The sequence below is a fragment of the Amblyomma mixtum genome, chromosome 1, assembly GCF_055824585.1.
Source record: "Amblyomma mixtum isolate Tamu chromosome 1, ASM5582458v1, whole genome shotgun sequence".
Classification (NCBI taxonomy): Eukaryota; Metazoa; Arthropoda; class Arachnida; order Ixodida; family Ixodidae; genus Amblyomma; species Amblyomma mixtum.
Genome location: NC_143012.1, coordinates 159,201,925 through 159,227,984, shown reverse-complemented (window position 1 = coordinate 159,227,984; position 26,060 = coordinate 159,201,925). Strand labels below are relative to the sequence as shown.

General features: G+C 47.2%; 1 long non-coding RNA gene and 1 pseudogene across 1 annotated transcript; both read right to left on the bottom strand.

Moving 5' to 3' along the window:
- Positions 1–324: 324 nt before the first annotated feature.
- Positions 325–9,263, bottom strand: LOC149369512 (uncharacterized). The gene is made up of 3 exons (XR_016285398.1): positions 8,200–9,263; positions 6,711–6,867; positions 325–668 (listed from the first exon to the last, which is right to left on the bottom strand). It is a non-coding gene; the product is annotated as an uncharacterized LOC149369512 (long non-coding RNA).
- A 4,273-nt stretch (positions 9,264–13,536) lies between these two features.
- Positions 13,537–25,339, bottom strand: LOC149369511 (uncharacterized; annotated as a pseudogene).
- Between the last annotated feature and the right edge of the window lie 721 nt (positions 25,340–26,060).

Genomic DNA, 26,060 nt, shown 5'->3' with positions numbered 1-26,060 from the left:
ATGGATAGCCATTTGGCCATACCAATATGTACTGAAAACCAGCTACTCCTTTCATATACTCCATTCATATCCCACTGTTGATGCCAAGATTGATATGTTCAGCCATTTGGCACTGTCAATGCAGACTAAGCACAGGCTTTTCCATTCATGACAGCGCATACAACCTGTCACATCAGTGGCTGAAAGATTGGCATGCCACTGCCCTTTTCTATTTACTACTCACCAGTAAAGCCTATGTTAATTTTTATCTTCAGTGGGCAACATTAATGCAAATGTTCACTCGTAAGCAACCACGCAAATATTCATAAAATGAGACAACCAAAGTATTCATGAAAAGAACATTTATTTTACGAAAAAGTCCAAATAGAATTAATCGTTAGGGGCTGGGAAGGGTGGTGGCAGGTGCTGTCGGATGGGTGATGGCCGGGGCTGTAGGGAGGGAGGGCCCTCGGGAAGTGGAAGAGGCCAGGGGATTGGGAGGCACACATGCAGGCACAGTGCAGGGGGCTGTCCCCGCACTCGCAGGTGGCGTGCTTGGTTGAAGGGGGGAGAAGACTTCGGCAAAGCGTTTCTTCCTTCCACCCGCTCTATCACATGAACCGGGCAGCTACCTGCGAATAAAACCTTGTGCCTCTGATGCATCAAATGCAGTTTTTCGCAAATGGCATCTGCACAGGAAAAGTGAACAAAGAAAATAGACATTATTTCCAAACACACAAAAATCATGTCCATCATTTTAGAAAAATGTAGAAAATTAATTCGAGGAAATTGCCAATGAGAAATGCTGTACTCAAGGGCTCCAGATTAATTTTGGCACCGACATCGCTTAGCACACGTGCTTCTTTGCATTTAGCCTCCAGAGCAATGCAGCTACTATGGATGGTGTTTGATCCCTCACTTGGAATCAGTAGCTGAGCACCTGAGTCAGGAAGGACATCAGGTAAAAAATATAGTAAACAGATATATTATTACGTGCCTCATAAATCAAGGCAACATACAAAACCTTGACACAACTAAACAATCAAGTAAAGAATCACTAGAGGGGCCTCAATCCATTGACACTGACTTTTCGTTGCGGTTGACCACCTTGCACCTGCTAAGTGGCATCATAGATGCCTATAAATAGAAGGCAAGTGACTGCAGCTTCTATTACACACCGCAGGTTCGAAGGGCATTTTCAGCTCCAATAAGCTTTCCAAACGATTAAAATAAAACTGTGAAAGCATGTTAATTAAAGGGAACATGAAAAACTATTTACTAAAGCTAGAATTTGTTGCCATCATTAAATACTTGTAAATGAAATCAAAACATAATTCTCTTTTCTATAAAAGGGAGATAACGCATCTGTCCAACTTCCATTTATGAACTGTGTTGCACTTCAACTGTCATGCACAACAATGAATTTTAACGTGGCTTGCAAGGCATGGGCTTTGTCAAGTTGCGACGACAGTCCACCGCTGTAATATATCGCACCTTGCGGAAATATTTTACACTGTAGTTCAAAAGGTGTACTGTCTTGTTCCCTTATTGCATCATCCTTTTGTTGATGCAACCATTCATGCTATATACACGACATTACCTTTACATTTACCACTTGAAAGCAACACAGTCACTCTACTTGAATTTGTCAAAGAGAGTACACATCACATTTCCTCAAGGCAAAGCTTTGATCAGCAGGCAACGGCACATAAACCAACCTAGGCGGTCTTAGAAGGGCAGGTCTGGAAGTGGAAGGTATCAGAAACATTCCTTTCAACTGGACAACTCTGGCAGATCAATGCATCACTCTGGAGGAAGCACTTGTGACCATCACAAGGTGTACAACACATGTACTGATAGGGTTACGCATTACTTGCTTCTAGTCTAAGTGAGCATCATAGATGACCAAAGATATTTTGAATTACATAAACAATTATACCAGGTGTTTTCTGCAATATCCTGAAAACCGTGACACAGGACCAGAAGAAGTCACACACTTTTGGCAAACTTACAAATGATTCATTTTTGGCTCATCCATGTACTTGAAGCCATTTTCTCGCTCAAGCGCCGATGCAAATGAAAAAATCAAGTTCAATCATCTTTCCATCCAAGGCAAAAAACGGCAGTCTTTCACTATTATAAGGATAGATGGCTCGCTTATGCAGGATTGCTCTTTCTTTTTATTAAAAATGCTTCAACCAGTCCTCGCTCGGCAAGGACTTCCGTCTGCTAGTAATGCTCGCGTGGTGAAACAGTGGTAAACATTTGCTACAGTCCCTAACATGCAACGCCAGGTTGCTCCCTGTGCTCACATGCAATTTGTTTCCTGAGGCATTCATTCAGGCATTGCCCAGCCTGCTTGATGTATACTTTCCCACAGCACATGGGGTTGAATACACAAATCCCACCACACACTTTGTGAACCTCGTTTGGTGGTTGGTCTTGCATGCTTGTTCTCTGCACAGCCAGAGATGCGGGTGAAAAGACCAGATAGCTCATGAGGGGCTGAAAACACCATGTTGATACCAAATTTTTCGGACGCTCTTTACAGCCCATGGGAAATTTTATGGAAGAACAGGATCACCTCAGTGTTTCTTGTCTCATACTTCCATAAAATTTCCCATGGGTTGAAAGAGTGTCCGAAATTTTGGTATCCAGTTTGTGTTTTCAGCCTGCAAGAGCAACCACTAATTGGAGTTCACAGTGTGTGTAATGAGGGTTGTGTATTAAATCCATATGTCGAGTGGGAAAGTATACATCAGGCAGACTCGGCAATGCCTGAATGAACGTCGCAGATAACATGGCAAGAAGTTGCAAGCAGGCACCTGTAGCAACCTTGCTTTGTATGTGAAGGACTGTAGCAGATGCCAGCCTGTTTCACAGCACAAACATTATTAGCAGGGTTAAGTCAGGCATGAGCAAGAACTGCTTGCAACTCTTCTAACACATTATAAAAAAGAATAAGTGGTACAAACATTATTAGCAGGGGTAAGTCCAGGCATGAGCAAGAACTGCTTGAAACACTTCTAACAAATTATAAAAAAAGAATAAGTGGTTCTCTGTCCTTATCACAGAAAAAAAGTGGCGCTTTTTATCAGGAATGGAATGACGACTGGGCTTGTTTCAGTTGCATATGCGCTTGCAAAAATAAATCAGCTGTAAATTCGGCGGTAGTGTGTGTACCGTCTCATCGACCTGTGTCTCAGTTTTTGCTGGTTTTTTGCTAGAACACTGAATAACGTGTAACAAATTTGGTAAACGCTGTAAGCGATGGAAGGCATGTTGACAGGCTAGTAGGCTTTCCATCTTTAAACTTGGGAAAAAAAAGAGATGAGGAGACAACGGACAGGCGCCAACTTCCAACTATTTCTTGCTCGGAAAAAAAAACACATAAAATTTATAGTCTCAGGCAACGCCCACATTTACACACCAAGTGCCTTATCGCAGCCCTGACTTATCGCCTAGCACGAACATTACTGCTCAGAAAATCGTACTCCGCCGCATACAACCTAACTGAAGTGTCACTCACGCACAAGGCTGCCTTTTTCTTCATGTGAAAGGCTTCCAATAAAAGCCTCGCCTGCTTGAATTTGCTTTTGCCCACAATCCTCGCCTTTTCCAGTCGAGGTGCACACTTGCACGTGTTGCGGAACACTGTGCACGTGTTGCACATCGTGCGGAATAGTTCCTTTCCGAAGGCAGAAGGCGTAGCGTCTTGCTTGGCACATGGCATTCACAATGGAGCACACCAAAAGCTGGCGCGTAGCACGGAGAGTAGACACACAGACACTTCTGCCTTCGGAAAGGAACTATTCCGCACGATGTAAGTCTACTATTTGGTGCTGTGAAGCCTTCTTGGGGACACGTTAAGCGGGTAGGCAAGATACTTAGATCTGAACTGTGGCGCCAGGTTCGTTTTTTTTCACGACTGGCTACATGTCATCTGCCGCAGTGAGTTTCCAGAGTGGCTTGCAGAGAAGAACTACGCTTTCTTCAAGCGGCAAGCTGCCCAGCGGACAGAGGACAAGTGGAGGGAGGTTCTAAAAGGTCTGCTCGGTGATGTTAACAAGAAAAAGGACAACAGCACGAGTCGCGTGGTGGTGTTAGGGGATGCAAATGTCCCAGACAGGTTGTTAGATGTGCCTGAGAGAGGACCAAAGTACGGCATTCAACCGGATGTGCCTGCCCATGAACTGCTCGCCACAAACAGGAACATTGCTGCGAAAGCAAAAGGAGAAAACCAAGAACGGTCTTTGTTGGAAGGAGTGGACTGCCTCAAAAAATCTGTTAAGATGGCTGTGACCAGTCGACTGGAACGTGATTCAGTCATGTTCCCTCTTTTTTTTAATAGGAATGAGCTGTGTCTCCTTCAGTCAGACAAAGATGGCAGGTTTGTGGTCATGAAAAAAGGACTTTACAATGAAAAAGCATTGCAAGCAGTAGACAAGAATTTTATAGCCAATAAAAAAGCAGCAGTGAGAGTTAAAACCAGGTTCATTAACTTTTGTAAGGACCTCCATCTGCCGAAGCTCGCTAGTGATATAGCGAAAAGCAAACGGAACTGTCTTTCCGTATTATTTACTGCTAAAACCCACAAACCTGACATTCCGTTCCGCACTATAGTGAGCGAAAATGGTTCGTGGCAGCATAATGTTAGCCGTTTCTTGCAAAGCAAACTTAACTCTCTTAAACTGGACGACCCTTTTCGGGTAAAGAACTCGATAGATGTAGTTCATTGTTTTGAAACGCATCCAGAAATTCGATCTGCCTTTGCTGTAGACATAGAAGATTTGTTTTATACCGTCCCGCATGCTGAGCTACTGGCGTCTGTTCTTTCGTGTGTTGAAGGTACAGGGGAAATGGACTTCCGGGATGCTGCTTGTATGTCTGTGGAAAACTTTTTGAATTTATTGGAGCAATATCTTAAGGTCACTTTTATCGTTTTTAATGAGCAACCCTACTTACAGAGAAAAGGCATATGTATAGGTTCATGTGTCGCCCCTATTTTATGTGAAATTTTTTTAGTTGCTTTGGACAAGGAACTTGCACAATTATTGGTAGGAGGATCTGTTTTTAAAATTTTTAGATATGTTGACAATTTTCTTATCCTTTTATCCACTGGTTTTTACAATTCTTTTAAAGCTAATGTGTCCAGGATTTTAAGTGTTTTTAACTTCAAAGGGTGTGTCCTAGTTTTTACGCATGAGCTCCCAAGGGAGAGGAAACTACAATTTTTAGACCTAAGCTTGGCGTTCCGGGAGGACCATTTATGTTGGGGTTATTTTCCTCGTACTAGCAAGGAACTGCTGCCCTTCAATACGGCGCATTCAAAAATTGTGAAGCGCGCCATCGCCTCGTTATGCTTTGAGTCCTTGCTTTCGAAGTCCTGTCCGCACCAAATGCACGATAGCTTAAGAAATCAGATTGGACGCCTTTTGGCTGCTGGCTTCCCCTCGGTGGTGTTGACTGCAGTCGCTGAAACCCTCCTCCAAAAGACAAAACGCTGCACCAGTCCAAAGAATCTTGAAGAAAGGGGCCCTGCGGTAAAACCTGAAGTCATGCCTTATGTGCACAAACTGTCACACAATTTGAAGAAGGTGGCTAACAGGCACAAGGTACCGCTTGTTTTTTCAGCCCCAAACAAGTTGAGCAAACTTACACCCCGGATTTGTGGCACTGAGCGCCCTGGGTGCAGCATAAAACATCAGCGCACCTTTATACGCTGCACGGAAGGAGTGGTGTACGAGATACCCCTGACCTGTGGTATGTCCTATATAGGGCAAACGGGGAGGTGCATCAACAAACGCCTTGGGGAACATGACAAAAAGGTAGTGAATAACAAAGACAAATACGCCACTTTGGTGAGCCACGTTAACACGTGCAAGTGTGCACCTCGACTGGAAAAGGCGAGGATTGTGGGCAAAAGCAAATTCAAGCAGGCGAGGCTTTTATTGGAAGCCTTTCACATAAAGAAAAAGGCAGCCTTGTGCGTGAGTGACACTTCAGTTAGGTTGTATGCGGCTGAGTACGATTTTCTTAGCAATAATGTTCGTGCTAGGCGATAAGTTAGGGCTGCGATAAGGCACGTGGTGTGTAAATGTGGGCGTTACCTGAGACTATAAATGTATGTTGTTTTTTTTTTCGAGCAAAAAATAGTTGGAACTTGGCGCTTGTCCATTGTCTCCTCGTCTCTTTCTTGTGTCGTGAAATCATTTGTGCCTAGGTGGGTTTTTCCCAAGTTTCAAGCTGTAAGCGATGATGCACGATATGAATAGTGCCAGCTTGCTGTGCTAAGGGCTGCCAAGTTATGAGATTACTCACTAGTGCATAAACCATAAATCCCTGAAAGAAAAGATTTCAGTCCTGCACCTTGTATTGCAGCACCCTATAAGAACCCACAAAGCCAAGGAAGCTGACCAGAGGTCACCTAAGCTTTAACAAAACTTCTGTTTGGGCTAGATGGTGCATAGCTTATTTTGAAACGAATTCAAGCGCACAACAACACGCACACAAGAGAGGAAACACACAGGACAGGCGCTATCCTGTGTCTTTCCTCTCTTGTGTGCGTGTTGTTGTGCGCTTGAATTCGTTTCAAAATAATCACCCAAGCTTCTTCGTTCGAAGAAGTACTCGATTTTTAGTCACGCATATTATTTGAATAAATATTTTACTGGTCCTGAAATCCCAACCTTTATAGAAAAGGTCCTTCTAATTATTTCACACTCATTTACCTCTGCAAACGTTCCATAGTGAGAGGGCTGCCGGGTGGATCACAGATGTTGAAACCAAGAAAGGCTCCAAGAAGGAGTCCCACTGCCTTGTCTAGACTTGTCCACTCCTCTCTGTCGACTGCAAGGGCAAGTAGGTGGATGTCGACCATACCTGAGCCTGCATGGGAACAAAATTACTAGCACGTAATACTATTGAGTCAAAAGTTTTGCTGTGTAATTTCAAGACTAACACAAACTATGCATACGGCAAGCTTGGTGCCATAGGAAAGACATCAGAGATTATACTCGGTTCACCCTTAAGGTTACAGGGCAGCGAAGGCTCTCGGTCTGGGCTGATCTTTTGCTTTCGAATATGTATTCCTAGCAAGATGCTCGTTCTAGAAAATCGGGGCCCGCTTGCACGAAGCTATCACAGCTTGCTGCAGGCACAGCGGACCTCGGAGTTATCACGTCAAACTACGGCCAGTGCAGCAGGAACATAAAACAACCAGCGGGCCGACCGCCGCCGCCTCGCACGGCTGCAGCGTTAGGAGCCGGGGCGAGTACAGCCGACCGAAGAGCTGCAGGACAGTTCCGGACAGAGCGCGAAAGTAAACGATACAGGCGTGCTCGAGATGTCCCCGCAAAAAAACGAAGGAAAAGGCGAACGCACCTAATGCAGGTTGAAGCAATACGGCAGCGAACACGCGGGATCATCGCGATGCGGGCCGATCGAGCCCCTGCGGCTGTTCTAAAAACTGGAGGCAGGCCACGTCTTGAGCAATACGATGCGTGCGTGCTATACTTTTGGAACAGTAAGAGTTTTAAAACAGTGAGGACGATTTAATTCGAAAGCCAAATACGCACCGAAGGAGCACAATGGGGTAATAGCTGTCACATCACATCTTACCAGCCGCGCGACCAGCAGTCTAGCAGACCGCGCAAAAGCACGACAGCGCGTTGTTTACAACAGCCACAAGCGCGCGATCGGCTCGCGTGTTCCCTTCACCTGAGTGTTGAAGCATACAAGGCCACCTCTCGCGTTAGGAAGGAGCGGGCTCACAGGGAACGCACAGAAGAAAGTTTGCATCGATGGTAACCCTTGTGTAGGAAAGCGGGCGAACACAGAGCGCGACGAATCCACGACGGGCTTGAGGCGAAAAACGTACAGGCGCGGACAAAAGTAAACGGAGCACGCAATTCTCTTCGAATATTTTTCACGCGTCACCTAATTAAAATTTCCAGCAGTGGTACGCGCATGCTGGTAGAGGAGGTTGGTGGGCTTTCTTGTAGACAAACAACGCTTCTTTATTACCAATGGAGAAAACGTGATTGCACTTCAAACGCACTAGCGTGCTCCGTTTACTTATGGCCGCGCCTGTACGTATGTACGCCGGCCGCCGCGGTGTGCACGCCACGACGGCTCGAACGAGACCCTCCGCGCTTGTGTCATACACCACGTTCCGAAAGGAAAATGTAAGCAAATATAGTAAACATGCAGTACACCTACCGTAATCAGGCGCACTTGGTTTGAGACAGCAGCCGCTTCCATGAATCCAAGCCTCGCCGTCTTCTCACCAACGCGGAAAAACAAAATGGCGCCAGAACACGAAAAAAAACAAGGTCCGCGCACACCGACGACGCCAAGATGGCACGAGGAGGCCAGAAATGCTTCACACGCAGAGTCCGCGCGACGCCAAACGCGACCGCATCGCGATAGGTCAACGGTCGTATGACGTTTGCGAAGAAGAGCTAATCAGAAGGCCGAGAATTTTGTTTATTTTTTTTGTGCTCCTCGTTGCTCTGCCCTCTCCCCCCGATCCACGCCGAAGGAATGGTCTTTTCGGAATACGCCGCGGACCCGTGAAAATTGACCAAAGGATGACCGTCAAAGTGACGGCTAGTTTTTACAGTGCAACTGTAAGAAAAGCGCATAACACTAGGACGGCTGATAAGCTCCGTTTACATGAACGCGAGAGCAGCGCAACATGTCAACTTTCTCGTGCATCCCACTCATGTAAACAGGGAAAATGCGCCAGGAAAATGCACTAATCCCAGAGGCAGGGCGCAGATCGGCAAGTGCAAGTGGTGTGCTGGGGTGAATAGAAACAGGTGCTCGTAGCCGTAGGGCGCCTAGATGTGCGTGCGCTTCTCTCCGCTCTCCCCTCCCGCACATCGAGACACCCTCGTTTTGGGGCCCCCTCTTCCGCCCTGGGCGCCTACACAATACACTCTCGGAAGGAAAACAAAGCAGACCACGCTCAAGTTGTGACCGGCTGTCCCCCCCCCCTCCCCCTACTTCCGCGTGCCGTGTGCTTACATGCGAGCATGGCGTCTCCCCTCCGCGAGGAAATTTCGGGAAAAGAAAATGCGTCACCAACTAGCCCCGCCGCTGGGAATTACGATGCGCTACTGCGGTATTTGTGTAAACGCGGAGCTCTTCTTAGAGAGCCTTCGTTCTCGCTCAACTAATTCTTTTTCAAGCTACAGGAGGGCTGTTGCCCCATTAATCTCCATATTTCAGAAAAAGCTTTCCAACATAGCTTCGTGACTTCAGAACGGGGATCAAGACTTTTTTTTTTGTTAATCTAACCCACCCTTTTTTCTGCTCCTAGACTGCTCTCAATGTCGTAGGCAGCGTCGAAAACGAAATATGCGCTTTAGTTCTATTAAATAGTCTCTTCTCTTCAGTACCGGTTGTAATCTGTGGGAAGCGCCGACGCGATCGCTCGCCTGAGAAGCACTTGACAGCCGGGTTGACATCGCGTAGGACCGGCGCTTCTCGCTAATTTTCCCGGCTTCCTCCGACATGCCCAGTACTTTATTTTAAACTACTTGATCCAGAAGTATGTTTGGCGACCGTTCGCGTTAACTGAAACGGCCTAACTTGTTACCCACAAGCTAGCGACGGCGACGACTGCTGCTGGCCGTAAAGCACGGCTCGGCAGCCCGAGTCACACCGCCGCTTCCCGTTCATCGTATGAGCGTCCTGCGATGTAAGCAATAGTTGATTTCATGTCACTGTTGTCAAAACTACACTCGTTGACCATTTGCATTCGCTAGAACATGTGAATTCGTTCTTCACAACCACCGCAGTCACCGATCCAACCCTGCAGACTCGCTAGGCCTAGTCGTCGCGGAAGGGAACGGAGTCGTCGTCGACTGAAATTAATTTGTCAAGTGCTTATCGCTAGTGAGTGTCCAAGTGTGCACATGTGAAATATAGCCGTTCGTTTCGCTTATTTCCAATGCGGATAACGTATATGCGCATATGTATTCCCACCGTCACCTCATCAGCGTGTTTTCGCTTAGCCGCCGAACTCCCGAGGGCATGAAGGCTGACCGTCCGCCGATCGGATTCGTCGGTGTCGTTTAGCCAAAAAACTTGTCCCACTACAACAATATTAAAGTGAACTAGATAGTTCCCTATAATCACATGCTGCTGTTCACCGTGATAGTGCCGTTGTCAAACTAGTGTGACCGTCGTCGTCGTTGTACACTGAAAACGAGCTGAGAATTTCGAATGCGTTTGGAAAGTGTCGTGTAGCACCGCGGGAGTCCATCGAGTTCGAATGCCATTCCAAGTCTCGACTGCCATTCCACTCAGATGTCATTCGAAAGTGCCCGTGTAGCACAGGTTTAGCCAAGGCGGGGAAAACACCCGAGAAACTGGCCCAAGACTGCCAACTTCTAGAAATGGCTGAGCCAAGGCAGGGAAAACGCCCGAGAAACTGGTCCAATACTACCAACTTCTAAAAATGGCTGAGCCAAGACAGGGAAAACGCCCGAGAAACTGGTCCAATACTTCCAACTTCTAAAAATGGCTGAGCCAAGACAGGGAAAACGCCCGAGAATCTGGTCCAATACTGCCAACTTTTGAAAATGGCTGAGCCAAGGCGGGGAGAACATAGGCAACGCGGGGCCTTCATAGGACTGTAGTTTGCCAACTCAATTCCTACATTGGACCACTGTCATGTGCTGCTTGGGGACGTGCTGCATGCCTAGTTGGGTCAGTGTTTGTTTCGACACCAGTTTTTATTTTGTTGTGTGTGTGTTTCTCTGAATGTCCTGTACGCGAATGGTCGTGACGAGTGTTGCTTTGCATGCTATTTTACTCTCGGTAATGTTGTCGATAGTAGCTGGCTACGGTCATGACGCTTTTATTTCATAGCGCCAGCATCTCGTTCCTTAGCGTAGCACCTCACTTGGTTTGGGTCTGATTCACGGAAGGGTACGGAACGCTTTCTTGAATCTTAGGAAGGGCGTGTAAAGCTCGAGGCTACGCACAGGAGGGTTGTAGGAAACAGCCCATTAGTGTGTCAACACCTCGCCGCGATTACCAGCGGAGTTCAGCGGAAAGGGAGCAAAGGAAGGAGTGCGCCGCCGAACGACTGAGACATCTGGCGGTCAAGGGCGCGGATAACGCAACGGGTGGCTTCCACGAAGGGAGACGGGAAGGGGGCGGTCCCGCGATTCGGCTGCAGGGACGCGCCATATGTAAGCTATCCCATGGGAGCCGCCGTGCCGCCTGGTAGGAACCACTGATGAACGGCCGGACGAGGCGCCCGCCTCTCGGAGTGATGTCTGTGAAGCGTCGTGCGGCATGGTCGCGGGGGCCGGGAACAAAAGGGCTTTATGGGGTCCTGGTGGACGCTCCCGCAACGGGAAAAGGGACATCGCGAGACTTCGGGCGGCCGAGGGGTCTCGACGACGTAAACAAGTCGTAAATTTAAGCATGTCACGGACAACCGCGGGACGGATCGCCGGCAGCTTAGCGGCAGCTGATAGCTCGTGAGTTGCCAATACTTGGAAACGATGACCGAACGTGCTTGCAGAAACAGGCGAGGCCGTGGGAACGACTCGGCGCACTTCCATTTGTTTTTCGCTTGATTTCAGGAGGGGAGAGAGTTTGGTCAACACTACAGAAGTTGAGGGCGGGGCATGTAATTCTGTGTACCAGTCGAGTTGGGCTCTCTTCCGGCAATGTGGTTTGATTTTAGTAACTCTCAATGCTCCTTTTTCAGTATATGTTTTAGGGAGAGGGTTACGGACGTTCGCAAAGCTAGAGAGCGAGCTACAAGTACAGGAGCCAATGGTGTAAAGAATTAGCCGCGATTGGTTAGTGCTGTTTTGCCGGGATTGGTCAGTGCTGATTGCGGGCCACGCCTCGCAGTGTTTAAAACCCGGGCACTGTAGCCCGAAAGGTCGTTCTTGGCTAGGGTTTGAGCTGATACCTAATCTCGGCTAAGTATGCCGAGCTAGCCAGTTCCATGTTTTGTTTCATGCCACCTTGCTGTAAATATTGTATGTATATAAACTTCAGTTAACCTCTTGTCTTTTGATCAAGTGTCGCTGTTTAAATTCTCTCAACACCGTCTCTGACCCGGGGCCCACCTTCTGTGCAATTGTACCAGTCTCCGCAAGAAGAACGAACCAGCCACATCGGCAGCATAAGTGATTTCACTCAAACCATCTAGCTGGCATGGCGGAGTGGTTAGCATACTCTTCTCACACTCCGGAGACCGGGGTTCGATTATCGAACTCGACCAATTCCCTACTCGGATTTATTTATTTATCTGGCCTGATTAGAAAGGCTAATTAGGCTAATTGGGTGATTAAGCAATTAACTAAACTCATTCCCACTTACTTCGAGCATCACTGTATGATCCCTTTAATTGGTTGCATGGTTATTAGCCAAAGTACAGTTGGCCCCGTTTGAAATTCGCGCACTGTGACGTCACGACCGTTTCGACCAATTGAAAAGCGTGATATTTCTGCCGACAACTGCTGCTTACAACCATGAGGCATTAAAGGCTTCCGCCTTAATAACAGTCTAAAAGCAACCTGAAACCTGGCGAAGTAATCGACCCCAAAAAGAAAGACAGGGGTCCAAAGTGGAGATTACTGGCCTATAACCACTAAAAAAATACTCAAAAGTTTAAAAATCACAACAGGTTTCAAAGTCGCAAGAGGTGTAAGAGATCAGGCCTTCAGTTCACCAGCCGCGCGAAGCGGCTAAGCATGATTATGCTTCCAACTAAGGTTCGGGCAGAGAGCCATCCAAGGTCTGCCTTTGTGAGACCGAGAACGTCGCCAACCTTGGCGGTTTTCCTGCAGAGCATTGACCGTGCCCCAAAGGTCATCTCTCAGAAGTTGACCGATTCACCTCGGAAGTGAGGGAGGAGTTCTTCGGACTTCGCTGCCTTGTAGGCGCACATGCTCTTCAAAATACCCACATTTGTGCCCGACGTGACAGCAAAATCCACAACATGAACCCCCCCCCCCCGTCCCCTAATAATCATGTCCGGGCGTGGACGTGAGCCACTCAGGGCGGCAAACCTCTTCTCACGTTCAATAACCGCAGTAGGGTCCTTTTCGAGGATCATCCTGGCGGCACTCTATCCAATGAAGTTATGGCGCTCAGTCCGTGGCAGCGAAGTGGATTTTCACTCCTGAAGAATGTGATACGCTGTTTCAGGAGCGCACTCACAGCGCCGGCATAGGCGGTCGTCAGGATTTTGGGAATGTTTATTGGACAACGTTTCGGGTGGGATACAGACTGGTACGTAGTCGCAGAGCCTTAATCCTGCAGCCATTTTTCATAAGGGCTGAGTTGTAGGAGAGCCATAAATTGGCTGATAACTACTAGGTATCAGATCATAAGGTAGGCACTCGACAGCATGACGACCAGAACAAGAAGAACGCATGTTTAGTGATGGCCATCGTATTTATAGGTTTCCATAGCGAGGCGCACGCACTGCGCATGGCACGTGCACCGCAACCAGGCTATCACACATGCCTGATACATCCTTCCACGGTTAACGCAAGATCAGCGCAAACGTTCATGTTAATTGTTAAAAGCAGCATCATAATAAAGGCACTGTGGCGGTCGTATGGTACGAGTCGACCTTCTGAGTGTGGTGGTCGTTCTGGTTTGATCTGGAAGGGTGACTGCAGCTGAGGGCGTGGGGCCATGGGCTCGAAGGGGTGGTGTGCTGTAGCAGTGTCAGTGCTGGAAAGCTGGGGTGTCCCGCTACCAATGCTGTTGGTGTCGTCGACACTTGTTTCAGCGTACGCCTCGCCAGTGTGAAGCAGGCGTCTCCTGTTTCGTCGAAGAACACGGCGATCTTCAGTCATAACGTGGTATGACCTCGGAACACCTTGGCCAACAATCTTCCCTTTCTGTAAGTGGTATCTCTTAGCCGCACCATGTCGCCTTGAGGAAGTTGTGGCAACGGCCACATGTCTGACGGTGCTTCACCACATCAGTGCCATGATTTTGCCGAAGTCTGTAATATTAGATCTAAGGCGCCTGCCTTGAAGAAGTTCACCAGGGGATTGACCATCGGCCAGTGGTGTTGAGCGGTAGACCAGAAGACCTATCCAGAAGTCGTCTCCTGCATCTTGTGTTTTCTTCATTATGCGCTTCACAACTTGGGCACTTTTTTCTGCGAGACCGTTAGACTGCGGGTAGTAGGGTCTGGACGTGACGTGTGTGAAGTCGAACTCCTTGGAGAAGACTGCGAACTCTTGGTTTGGGAATAGGGGTCCATTATCCGCGCAGAGTTCCACAGGAACGCCAAATCGAGCAAAAATAGCGCTGAGAGCCGCAACAACGCTTATTGCACTTGTGTCCGGAAGCCTCTCGACATCTGGGAAGTTTGAAACAGAGTCATATATGGAAATTTAGGAATGTCCCCCCCAAAAAAAGATGTCCGCTCCGACCCTGTACCATGCACACTGTGGCACCAAGCGCATAAGCAAGGGCTCTTTGGCTTGTTTGTACGCAAACCTTTGCACGTTGAACAGTTCTGAATCAGCTCAGTGACATCAATGTTGAGGCCCGGCCGAAAAACGAGACGTCTGGCTCTTTCTTTGCATTTGTTTAAACGAAGGTGACCAGCATGAATTATTTTTAGCATTTCCGATCGCATGCTCTTCGGTATGACGGCTTTCGTACCCTTGAAGAGTATTCAATTCAATTCAATTCAATTCAATTCAATTCTTTTTATTATCATTTCTTCAGCACAGTACATAACATCACTGTCTGGATCCTTAGCCAAAGGCTAGTTATGGATCCATGCAATAAAAGCAAAGATATTAGTGAGGACAAATGCTTTCTACATGCATGCCAAAATAATACACATAAGAATGGTGGAAAAATGAAAAGCGTACAAGCAAGAGGGTTCAAATTACAGAAATACAAGAGGGCTCACTACAAAAAAATAGAAGAGTGCAAAAAAACACGAAGGCAGGAACAGCATTCTTTATACAAAATAAACGCAGTTGCCTTAGAAGTGATTATTCAATGACATATAAATGGCAAACCCAACATAGACACTAGAGAGAATAATAAGAAACAATCACAAAGCTATTTGCATTGTAAATCAGGTAATTATTTGTGACAGAAAAAAGGTCTTCAGTGAAATATAAGGATTAGACGTTGCAAAGACTGCACAGGGGATTTTATTCCAAGTTTTTACCCCTTGATACTCGAAGCGGCGCTGGCCATAGTCATTGCGAGATGTAGGAACCAGAAATCTTCCCTGTGCTGCTGAACGGCTGTTAGTTGGGGCTCTATGGAATGTGTTCAAAGGAAAAGGGGAGGTGCCGGAGAGGACTCTTAGTACAAGTAGTGCAACGCGAAAATCTCGAAGCTGCAATGCCGGCATTATTTGGAGTCTAAAAAACAAAGGGCGAGAAGGCGTATACGGTGTTGTGCAAGTCATTATTCTCAGTGCCCGCTTCTGCAGGCGTAAAACAGGTTCAATGTAAGTGATGTAAGTGAACCCCCATGATTCTATACAGTAAGTTAATTGGGACTGGAAAAAGCTAAAGTATATTGTTTTTAGTGTGTGTATTTCGAAATGTCGCCGAGCTTTGGCCAGAACGAAACATGCATAAGATAGTTTGCTGCGCAATTTTTCGATATGCGGTTTCCAGTTTAATGCAGCGTCTAAGGTTACACCTAAGTACTGAATAGTTTTAACTTCTTCAATTTCTTTATCTCCTATCGATATTGCGAAGCAGGTATTCTGGTATTTTTTATAAGGGGATGCAAATATAACATATTTAGTCTTGCCTATGTTCAAAGTGAGTCTATTTGTTAAAAACCATTTATTGACTCTCTGAAGTTCTGAGTTTAAAATATGCATGGCTGTTTCAACGGAGTTAGCGGTCACCAACAATGAGGTATCGTCGGCGTACATAATGGCACGGGTATTTATTAGGCAATCGGGTAAGTTGTTTATGTAGAGTGTAAAAAGTATAGGCCCCATTACTGAGCCCTGCGGAACACCTACGGAAATAGAACGCGAACTTGACGCGTGTTCGTCAATAATAACACACTGCCGTCGCCCAGTTAAATAGCTTCTAAAGAAATCGAGTGATACACCTCTGAACCCATATCGTTCTAGTTTCTTGCATAAAATATCGAGATCCACAGTGTCGAATGCCTTCTTAATATCCAGGAATACACCAACAGAAATATTGTTATTATTGAGTGCTTCATTGATTGAGTCAGTTATAGAAAGCACGGCCGTGGTGGTCGATCTAAATTTCTGAAAACCATGTTGGGACGTTGACAGAATTGCATTTTTAGTCAGGAATTGCGTAATTCTTTTAGCCAATAGTTTTTCGAAGAGAGTGTTGATACAGCTAAGGATTGAGATTGGCCTATAGTTTCCGAGTTCATTAGGATTCCCACTTTTGTAGATAGGGACTACCTTGGCGAGCTTCAAAATATCAGGATAGATGCCGGACAGAAACGCTTTATTAAATAAAGAGGCTAAGGTGGCAGCTAAGACGCCACTGTTGTTTTTAATTATGGAAACCGGAATACCATCGAGACCCGTGGCCTTAGTGGCATCCATTGAATTAAGTGCACTCATTACTTCGTCACTGCTTATTTCTATAAAACCGAAGGTCTTTTCAAGATACTCAGGCAGAGAAGGTTCGTCTGTGAGACCCATACTTAAACGTAAATCAGCACCTACTGAGCAGAAATGATCGTTAAACTGATCTGATAGCAGGTGTTTATCTCCGGAAAGGGCCAGGTCAGGAAGTATTCGGTTTGATGAAGTAGGCTGAATTATCGAGTTCACTGTAGCCCAGAGTTTCTTAGAATTGCCGGCGCATGCGTTTATTTGGTTACTAAAATATAGCTTCTTCTGTACACGCATGGTAGCAACAGCTTTATTTCTATGAATCTTATACTGAGCACTATAGTATGCGTTCCCTCTGTTTTGTTTCATTTTGGTGTGCCAGTGATCGCGCGTTTTTATCATGTTTAGCACAGCTGCTGTCATCCAAGGGCACACTGGATGTGTATAGTACGTTTTTTTCTGCGTAAAACTACAATCATTTATCACAGCTTTAATTCTATCGACAAGGCTGCAGCAGTGTTCATTGGCATTCATATCGGCGAGGTCTGCAAAGCTCATTTCAGAGAGCCTGAGTGCGCATTTTTGATAGTCAATTTTCTTCCTATGTTCGCACGTGCTGTCAGAAGTTCTACGGCTAGCTCTATCGTCTACGCGGTATAAGAAGGCAATCGCGAAGTGATCTGCCACTGCCGTATCATATGCCCCAGCCAAGTAATTAGGTGGCACGAAATTGCATAGAACATGGTCGAGGCATGTCGAGCTGAAACCTGCGATTCGGGTCGGAGTAGAGATAAGATTCGTAAATCCATATGAAAATAACAGGTCAGTGTATTCACTGTGGTTGGCACCTAAAGTATCAATATTAGTATCGCCGACGATGATTGCTTTTTTGTTCATATCGGTTACGTGTATAAAAACAGATTCAAGATCATTCACAAACTTACTGCGATCTGCGTGGGGGGCTCTATAAAGAACACCAACCATGACACCTTCAAGTTCAACAAATAGAAATTCCGAACTGCTACTGACGGATGCGTTAAGAAACGGACATTCGCAGTGTACAAGGGTCTTTTTAATGTACAAACCTACCCCTCCTCCTCGATTGTTCGAAATGCGGGGACGGGATAGAAATACATAATTGGGAATGTTATAGCTTTCACCGGGCATCAGCCAGGTTTCCGTAATGGCTATAACATCGTAAAGAAAGCTGTGCTCTGCTAGAAACGTACAAAGGCCGTCAAAATTTCTAGCTATGCTCCTTACATTGCAATGCAGTATGGTGCGTGATTCATTTGACGTGAAAAATTCATGAGTGGTTCGTACAGTCAGCATTTTGAGTGAACTAGACTATAAGGCCGAGGTCGGCCTCTGTAGAAATTCGGATCACGTCCGAGTTGTCTGCTTTTCGCGCCAAGATCCGGCCACGAGATACCCATGCATACTTCCAGTTGTGAAGTTTCTTCGCCGCTATAGCCCTAGCAAGCAACACTTTATACTCTGGGCAAAGATGTTCGTTTACGAACACGGATGTTGATCCAGAAATGCCAAGGTCCGATGTGATTAAGCGAGTTTTTTTTGCCGACTCGAGCAGTTTATCACGGGCATCACTTGACCTGAACTTAACGATGATATTCGATTTGTTCCTGTCTTTTGTTGGCACTCGATGCACGAGGTCAATATCGTTCACCGTTATTTCTGCTCCAACTTTCGTGGCAAGAGCGGAGACAATGCCTGTCAGTGACTCGCTGTCAGTAGTAGGGATGCCTTTTAACTCAAGGTTATTTCTGCGACTGTACTGCTGAAGTTCAGTTAGCTCTGCTCTAGTACGCTGCAGCTGTTTCGAAAGTTCACTGTTTTCATGCTTTAGGTAATTCTGCTCTTCCTTAAGCTCGCTTATCTCCCGACGAGACTCGGCCAGTTCTTTCTTAAATTCTTCAAAACTTACATTCATAAATTCGACTGATCCCCGCAGGGTGCCAAGCTCATGGTTCAGGTTCTTTCCCAAGGCTTCCAACTTGCTATTAAGCTTCACAAGAAAACTTCCAACTTCTTTCACAGTAGTTGGAGCCTTGTCGAATAGCTTTTCACTCTTTTCTTTCGTGTTAGACGGGGTACCGGACCCTTCATCATCACTCATTGCTTCAGGACGACCCAGGCACAAACTACAAAATGTGTGTACAAGTAAAGAGTATTACAGACCTGTAATACGAAAAGTAGGATGAGCGTCGGGCCGATGCGTTCGTGCCTGAATCGTCCTCAGCAATGGTTCGTCCAGGGCCAGGAGTTCAGCTTTTATACGCCCCGCTGCATCAGTGCGCCACAGTCGGAGAGCTGGAGTATGCGCACACGCGCCGACGCAGTAACCACTGGGCCCGGTGTGACGAAGTTAGTAGAAGCCAGCAAGTTGCGTTGGCAATCGTTGGCACGTGTTGGCGAACCGGGAAGCCGCGACGGTGATCCAGACAGCCGGGCCAACTGTAATACGAAAAGTAGGATGAGCGTCGGGCCGATGCGTTCGTGCCTGAATCGTCCTCAGCAATGGTTCGTCCAGGGCCAGGAGTTCAGCTTTTATACGCCCCGCTGCATCAGTGCGCCACAGTCGGAGAGCTGGAGTATGCGCACACGCGCCGACGCAGTAACCACTGGGCCCGGTGTGACGAAGTTAGTAGAAGCCAGCAAGTTGCGTTGGCAATCGTTGGCACGTGTTGGCGAACCGGGAAGCCGCGACGGTGATCCAGACAGCCGGGCCAACTGTAATACGAAAAGTAGGATGAGCGTCGGGCCGATGCGTTCGTGCCTGAATCGTCCTCAGCAATGGTTCGTCCAGGGCCAGGAGTTCAGCTTTTATACGCCCCGCTGCATCAGTGCGCCACAGTCGGAGAGCTGGAGTATGCGCACACGCGCCGACGCAGTAACCACTGGGCCCGGTGTGACGAAGTTAGTAGAAGCCAGCAAGTTGCGTTGGCAATCGTTGGCACGTGTTGGCGAACCGGGAAGCCGCGACGGTGATCCAGACAGCCGGGCCAACTGTAATACGAAAAGTAGGATGAGCGTCGGGCCGATGCGTTCGTGCCTGAATCGTCCTCAGCAATTCCGCTGATAACGGACTGTTCAGATGAAAAAGGCTTCAGTTCACCTTGAATTTCTTTGTCTGCTGATAAGTCGGTGACGACAGTCTTCAAGTAGCAATCCCGAGCTGTTTCTTTCGCCAGTTCCTGCTGTGTTGCTTCCGTGACCATGCAGTTCAGGAGCTGAAGTACGTGAACTTCTACGTCTTCCGTAGCACCCGCATTGTCAACCTCGCCTGCCGGAGTCGCTCGTGAAAGCATGTCCTCCAGTACGAGGTGCTTCCCCGGAACGCACTGCACCACATAGTCATGCCTAACAAGTCTTAAAAACAATCTATAATCGTGGGGGCATGTCACAAATTCCTTTAGAAGAAATCGATATAAGTGGTTTGTGGTCAGTCTCAATAATAACCCTATGTCCGTACATAAAGTGGCGAAACTTCTCGGAACTGAAGAAAATTCCGAGCGCCTCTTTCTCAATTTGTGTGTAACATTGTTCAGAACGTGTTAGCACTCGGGATGCATAGGCCACTGTTCGCCGGCAACCACCAGCTTTGGATGCATCGCATGTTATTTTAGTTCCCATTTTAGCGTCAAATAATGCTAATACGGGCTCTCGCGAGTACCTGTGTGGAGCTTTTCCATTCTTTCTCGTGGCTTTCGGTCCAGTCAAACTCGACTTGAGGTTTGATGAGCGCTCGTAGCAGTGTTGTTCTTTCAGACAAGCGAGGCACATAGTTTCGAAAGTTACTCCTAACATCCGCTGAACATCGGCTTTGCTTTTATTGAAAATGCAATGCTACGCTCACTCACAGCCTTTCGCATAGGGGCGGCCGGTAGCCACGTTTGACCTTTAGAATGAGCTCTGACGTAGCAACCGTCGCGGTGGACACCTGAACCGCACGGTACAAGAAGGGAGGCAGTGGGAGTGTAAGAAGAAAGAGAGAAGAGAAAGAGAGAAGATGAAAGAAGAAAGAGGAGCGGTAGTCAAGAATACGAAAATTCTATTTGAGGCAAGGGAATTACGCAGTAACTGTCTCGCATCTCTCGGTGGACACCCGTCATCTGTTTGCAGAGGAAGGGAGGAAGTGGGAGTGAAAGAAGGAACACAAAGAGGGCCCGTAGTGAAGAAACTGAATTAATGGAAAGGAAATTACGCAGGAGGTTGCGCCGCTGCGCGGAGGAGAGGCCACAGTTGGCACGATTCCACCGCAAGGACGGACACCGCGAGCAGGGACGGACACCGCGAGCACGGACGGACACCGCGAGCACGGACGGACACCGCGAGCATGAGCCATTAAAGGTTTTCGCCTTAAAATGAATTCGAGGAAAGTAAATTACGTACAGGCGCTAGTGACGTTACAGCGTGAGGTCATACCAGGAGCGAGAGACGGGCTACCAACTCGGCTCGTCGGGTAACAGCGGCCGCTTGCCACGGCGCGCCGCGCTCTTCCGGCTAGAGGCGCTGCATATGCAGTACAAAACTGTAGTTGAGTAAAATGTAGTTGAGCAGCGACTCCCGGGTTTAATGTATGCGGACGATATTGTACTGTTAGCAGATAGCCAGGAAGATTTACAAACTTTGGTTAATTGCTGTGGAGACGAAGGAGACGCTCTAGGATTCAGTTTTAGCGCAACTAAATCAGGTGTGATGATTTTTAACGATACAACTGATCAGGTGCTTACAATACAAGGCCATGAAATGCCCAAAGTGGCCGAATACAAATACCTCGGGATATGGCTAAACGAAGGGCAGATATACGCGGAAAAGCATGAACAGGCTCTTAGGGCAAAAGGACGAAGAGACGCCGGGATAATGAAACATAGGGCATTATGGGGGTGCAACAAATATGAAGTACTAAGAGGTATTTGGAAAGGAATAATGGTGCCGGGACCTACTTTCGGCAATGCGGTTCTGTGCTTAAGGGCAGAAGTTATGTCGAGATTAGACGTAAATCAGAGAGCTGTTGGAAGATTAGCACTAGGTGCCCACGGCAAAACCACAAACGAGGCAGTACAAGGGGATATGGGCTGGGCATCGTTCGAGGCACGGGAAGCTAAGAATAAAATACTATATGAAGAACGCCTGAGGAAATTGGACGATAACAGATGGGCAGCTAAGGTATTTAAATATTTATACAGAAATAACGTTGACTCACAGTGGCGGAAAAGAACTAGAAAACTAACCAGTAAGTATGCTGGTCATGAGGACGGAGAAAGAAAGAGCATTAAACGACAGGTTAAAAACGCGGAAGTTAAAAATTGGATGAATTCAATGGAAAAGAAACATAGTGTAGAACCATATCGATTCTGGAAAAGGCAGATCAGGAAAGAATTTTTCTATGATAACTCAAGAGGCAGTGCCCTACTTTTTGAAGCTAGATCAGGGCGTCTTAGAACGCGCACCTACAAAAAGAAATTTAACGAAGAAGATGACACATGTGCAGTGTGTGGTAGATCTGTGAAAACAATTGAACACCTCATAATCAAATGTGATGGTATCCATCCGGATGTCGATGCAGGCACAGTCACTCTTTCTGAGGCCCTAGGGTTTAAAGATAACAATGGTCATGTAAATAAATCTGCAGTGGAAGTCAGCAAAAAGCGATTGGAGGATTGGTGGCTGAAAAGCAGAGAAGTGGCATAAGGTTAGAATTGTAGGAAACCGTAGGCAAAGGTGATGGAGAATCTTAAGGAGATTTGCCAACACAGTAAACAAAAAAAATAATAAATAAAGAAAAGCTGAGCATGGTAGCAATTGCCACCACCCCGTTTCAAAGGGGGCGCTCCTACCCATTCATCCATCCATCCATCCGTCCGTCCGTCCGTCCGTCCGTCCGTCCGGCCGGCCGGCCGGCCGGCTAGCCAGCCAGCCAGCCAGCCAGCCAGCCAGCCAGCCAGCCAGCCAGCCAAACTTTTTTGCTTGGAGGAACCCCAAAAGCCTTCAATAAGTTCCAGGGAACCCCCCCCCCCTTGCTTTCACTTACCAGCAATGTTGTCGAGTGCATTTTTGGAAAGAGAGAGTTGCAAAAGTTAAATGTTTATTGCACAGATTAATACAAATACTAATGTGATGGGTGGTACTGCTTCCCTTTTAAGAGCAAGTCAAAGCGTGGCTCAGTAGCACTCAGAGCCAGTCTCATATCAGCTGCCGGGTCAGGGCAGGTGAGGGTTCTCGCGGAACACAAGAAGACAGCCCGCGGAACCCCTGTGTTCCGCGGAACCCAGTTTGAGAACCCCCGATCTAGAGAGCTAAAGAAGCAAGCGCCGGTATATTCCCCTTCAATATCTTCCCGCCTGGTAAGCTGGTAATGCTGCCTCTTTATATACTCATTAATCCTTCTGGGATCCATGCAGACCCTAAGTCTGTCATCTTCCTTTTTGACCAAGACCAGAGGGCTTACCCAGTCGGTCGCTACACACATGGCGCAACACACCGAGAGACTGCGTGAATACTGTAATCTGGCTTCTCCCAGATCTGGTTTCTTCGTGCCACTGATTTCACCACTCGGCACATTTCTTCAGCCTTTATCAACGTTATGCCCTTCTCACAGAACACTTTTTCGCGCAACTTTGCATCGTTCGTCCCAAGTACGATCTGATCTCTGATCATTGAATCGTTCAGACCTTCGAAGTTGCACTGCGTTGCTTGTTTCTTCAGGTCTCGGATAAATTTTTCATACGGCTCTCAATCCCCCTGCTTCCTCGAGCGCAATACGTAACGCTCATGCACTTGATTGCTTACCTCTGCACAGTAGGCCTTAAACTTCGTGACTAGAGTATCATAATCTTCTTCATCTTCCCCAGCCTGAAAACTTGAACGTGTTGAAGACGTCAAGCGCTTATTCTCCGGCAACGCCTAAGAGGCGTACTGCTTTTGCTGCAGCGGTTCTAGGATCTTCTTTAGACGAGGTCGCCTTGATCAACAGTTCCAATTTCTGCTTAAACCGCTTCCATTTCTGAGACAAGTTTCCCGAGAGCTGCAAGGGTTCTAGAGGCTTCAGTAGGTCCATCGTCGACCTATCCAGCGCCGTTGATAATTGGCCAGTTCTGACACCATATATCAGATCGTAAGGTAGGTACGCGACAGCATTACCGCCAGAACAAGAAGTACGCATGTTTATTGATGGCCATCGTATTTATAGGTTTCCGTAGCGCGGCACACGCACTGCGCATGGCACATGCACCGTCATCAAGCTATCACACAAGCCTGATACATGCTCCTTGAAGGCAAAGAGATCTTTGCAAGAGTAGTTTGCCTCCAGCGTTTTGCAGTTTGCACCTCTGGCAGTTTTGTGAGGTGAATGCTAAGTCCTAGATACTTTATTGGCGTATCTTTAGCAACAGGTTGCACCTGCACACAGCCAAGGGAAACGGGCGGTTGCTTGTATCTGCAGGCTTTGGCACTGTGGTCATAGCGCCAACCAATATATTGGAATTTACGAGGGTTAGGCGCAACCCTGCATTTCGAAGGTATAGCTCAGTCTTAAGAAGCTGAGCTTGGAGTCCTTCAAATGCGTCCGATACCAAACCTATATCGTCCGCAAATGCTAAGGCACCCATAGTTGCACCTCGCAGGTGCACCCATAGCCCCGAGGAATTCAACTTCTGTAGCAGAGTATCCAGAACGCGTTTGAAGAGGAAGGGGGATAATGGATCCCCCTGCTTGATGCCGCTCCGAAGAGGAAATCTGATTTTTTCAGTCATACCATGAGACCAAAATATAGTGGTCCTAAACCTATACATGTGTCGTATTAGCGATATGGAACGTGGTTGGACATTTCTCCCTTTCAAAGCCGTAAATAAGGCATGGTGCGACACCGAGTCAAGTGCCTTTTGGATGTCCAAACTAATAGCAAATAGTGGACAATGATTTTTTTCATTGTTCTCATGAGAGCTTGCAAAATAAGTAAATTTGAGTATGTAGATTTGTCCTCGGAAGCCTGCAACTTATGGAACTTGTTCCGTTGATAGTCTTGCAAGTACGATTTTCGCGAATGGTGTATAAAAACAGGAGATATAGTAATTGGCATGAATCACCTGGCGATGCTGCTTTTGCACATTTTGAAAAGAGCACTGTTCGTGAAACCTTGAATTCATGAGGAAGCATACCAAAAGAATACCAGTTCTTGAATATGAATACCACTACTTCGGCTGGTACCTTTCTGAGTTCAGTCACCGAGACCCCATCGGGGCGAGGAGTAGATTTACTAAGAAACGGCCGTAGGGCTGTGGCTACCTCCTCAGCCACAAATAGGGCTTCATTGACGTCAGCCTGTAGTTCCGACGGAATTCCAGGTTGTACTGGATCCGAGTAAATGCTAAAAATTGTATCTAATTTATCATGAAGTTTTGACAGGGTGCAACTAGGAGGGCGACCCTCCAACAGCAAGGCGTCCCCTAGGACCGAAGGACCTAGTTTAACTAATACAGCCGCTGGTGTTCACGGTACCGTGCAGCGCGACGCTGTGTCCTAGAGAGTGACTCTATAAGAGTCTCAGCTCCATGATTACCTGTAGTTTTACTTTTGGGAGGACGTCGACAAACCTTAAAGAAATCTAAGATGTAGCTGATGTCGGTCACTCCCACAGGACCCGTACAAAGTGCTGAAGCAAGTGGCGCGTTATCTAAGCCCACGGGTTCCAGAGCTTCCAGCTTCCAGGATATCATCGAAGCCCAACTGCAGAGGGGGCTGCATAGCAGACGTCCAAAAGGGTTGCAAAACCGGAGGTTGTACCGAAATTTGCGCGGCGAGTTCCAAGGCCATTTTATAGGCCTCTCTATGAAGAGCATTAGCAATTGCCTGCACCGTCCGACTCTTGAAGACTTTAGGGAGGTCGGCATTTATTGTTCTCGTTGGCCCTAAAGCCAGTTCTGAATTCGCCAATGCCGCCAGGTCCGATGAGGTCCAACGACAATGCGAATAGCATGCACCTTCGTGTCCACCATCAGGTAACACTTTGTTGAACTTCCAAACACTCTTGAGCAACAACTCTGTTCAGCAGCTCTTGAAATATCGCCTTATACTAGCTGGATCGACGAATGCGATCGATTGCATCTTCAGTTCTAGTCCGAAATTTTTGGGAAAGAGTCGGCTGAAAAGGGTGAGTGTCGCGATACAAAATCTCCAGTCTGGACAACTCCCGCATTTATTGGTCCGACCAGCGTGCTCTTGTTCTCGGGACATATTGGCGACGGCCAGGCCCAGTGCTGGCCTCATCCAACCAAGTGATGCAGTTGGAAGAGAATTCTGTTGCTCCGGATGCACTTGACCCAATGATGTAAACACGCCTTGGCTGGAGCTGTCCTCGCCTTGACCTTGAGAAGCGTGGCTTGTAGGAACTGGCTGACTGGCAGAGACAGCATGCACAGGAATACTTGGAGATACTAGCAAAGTAGGACTAACGTCGCGTGTTGGA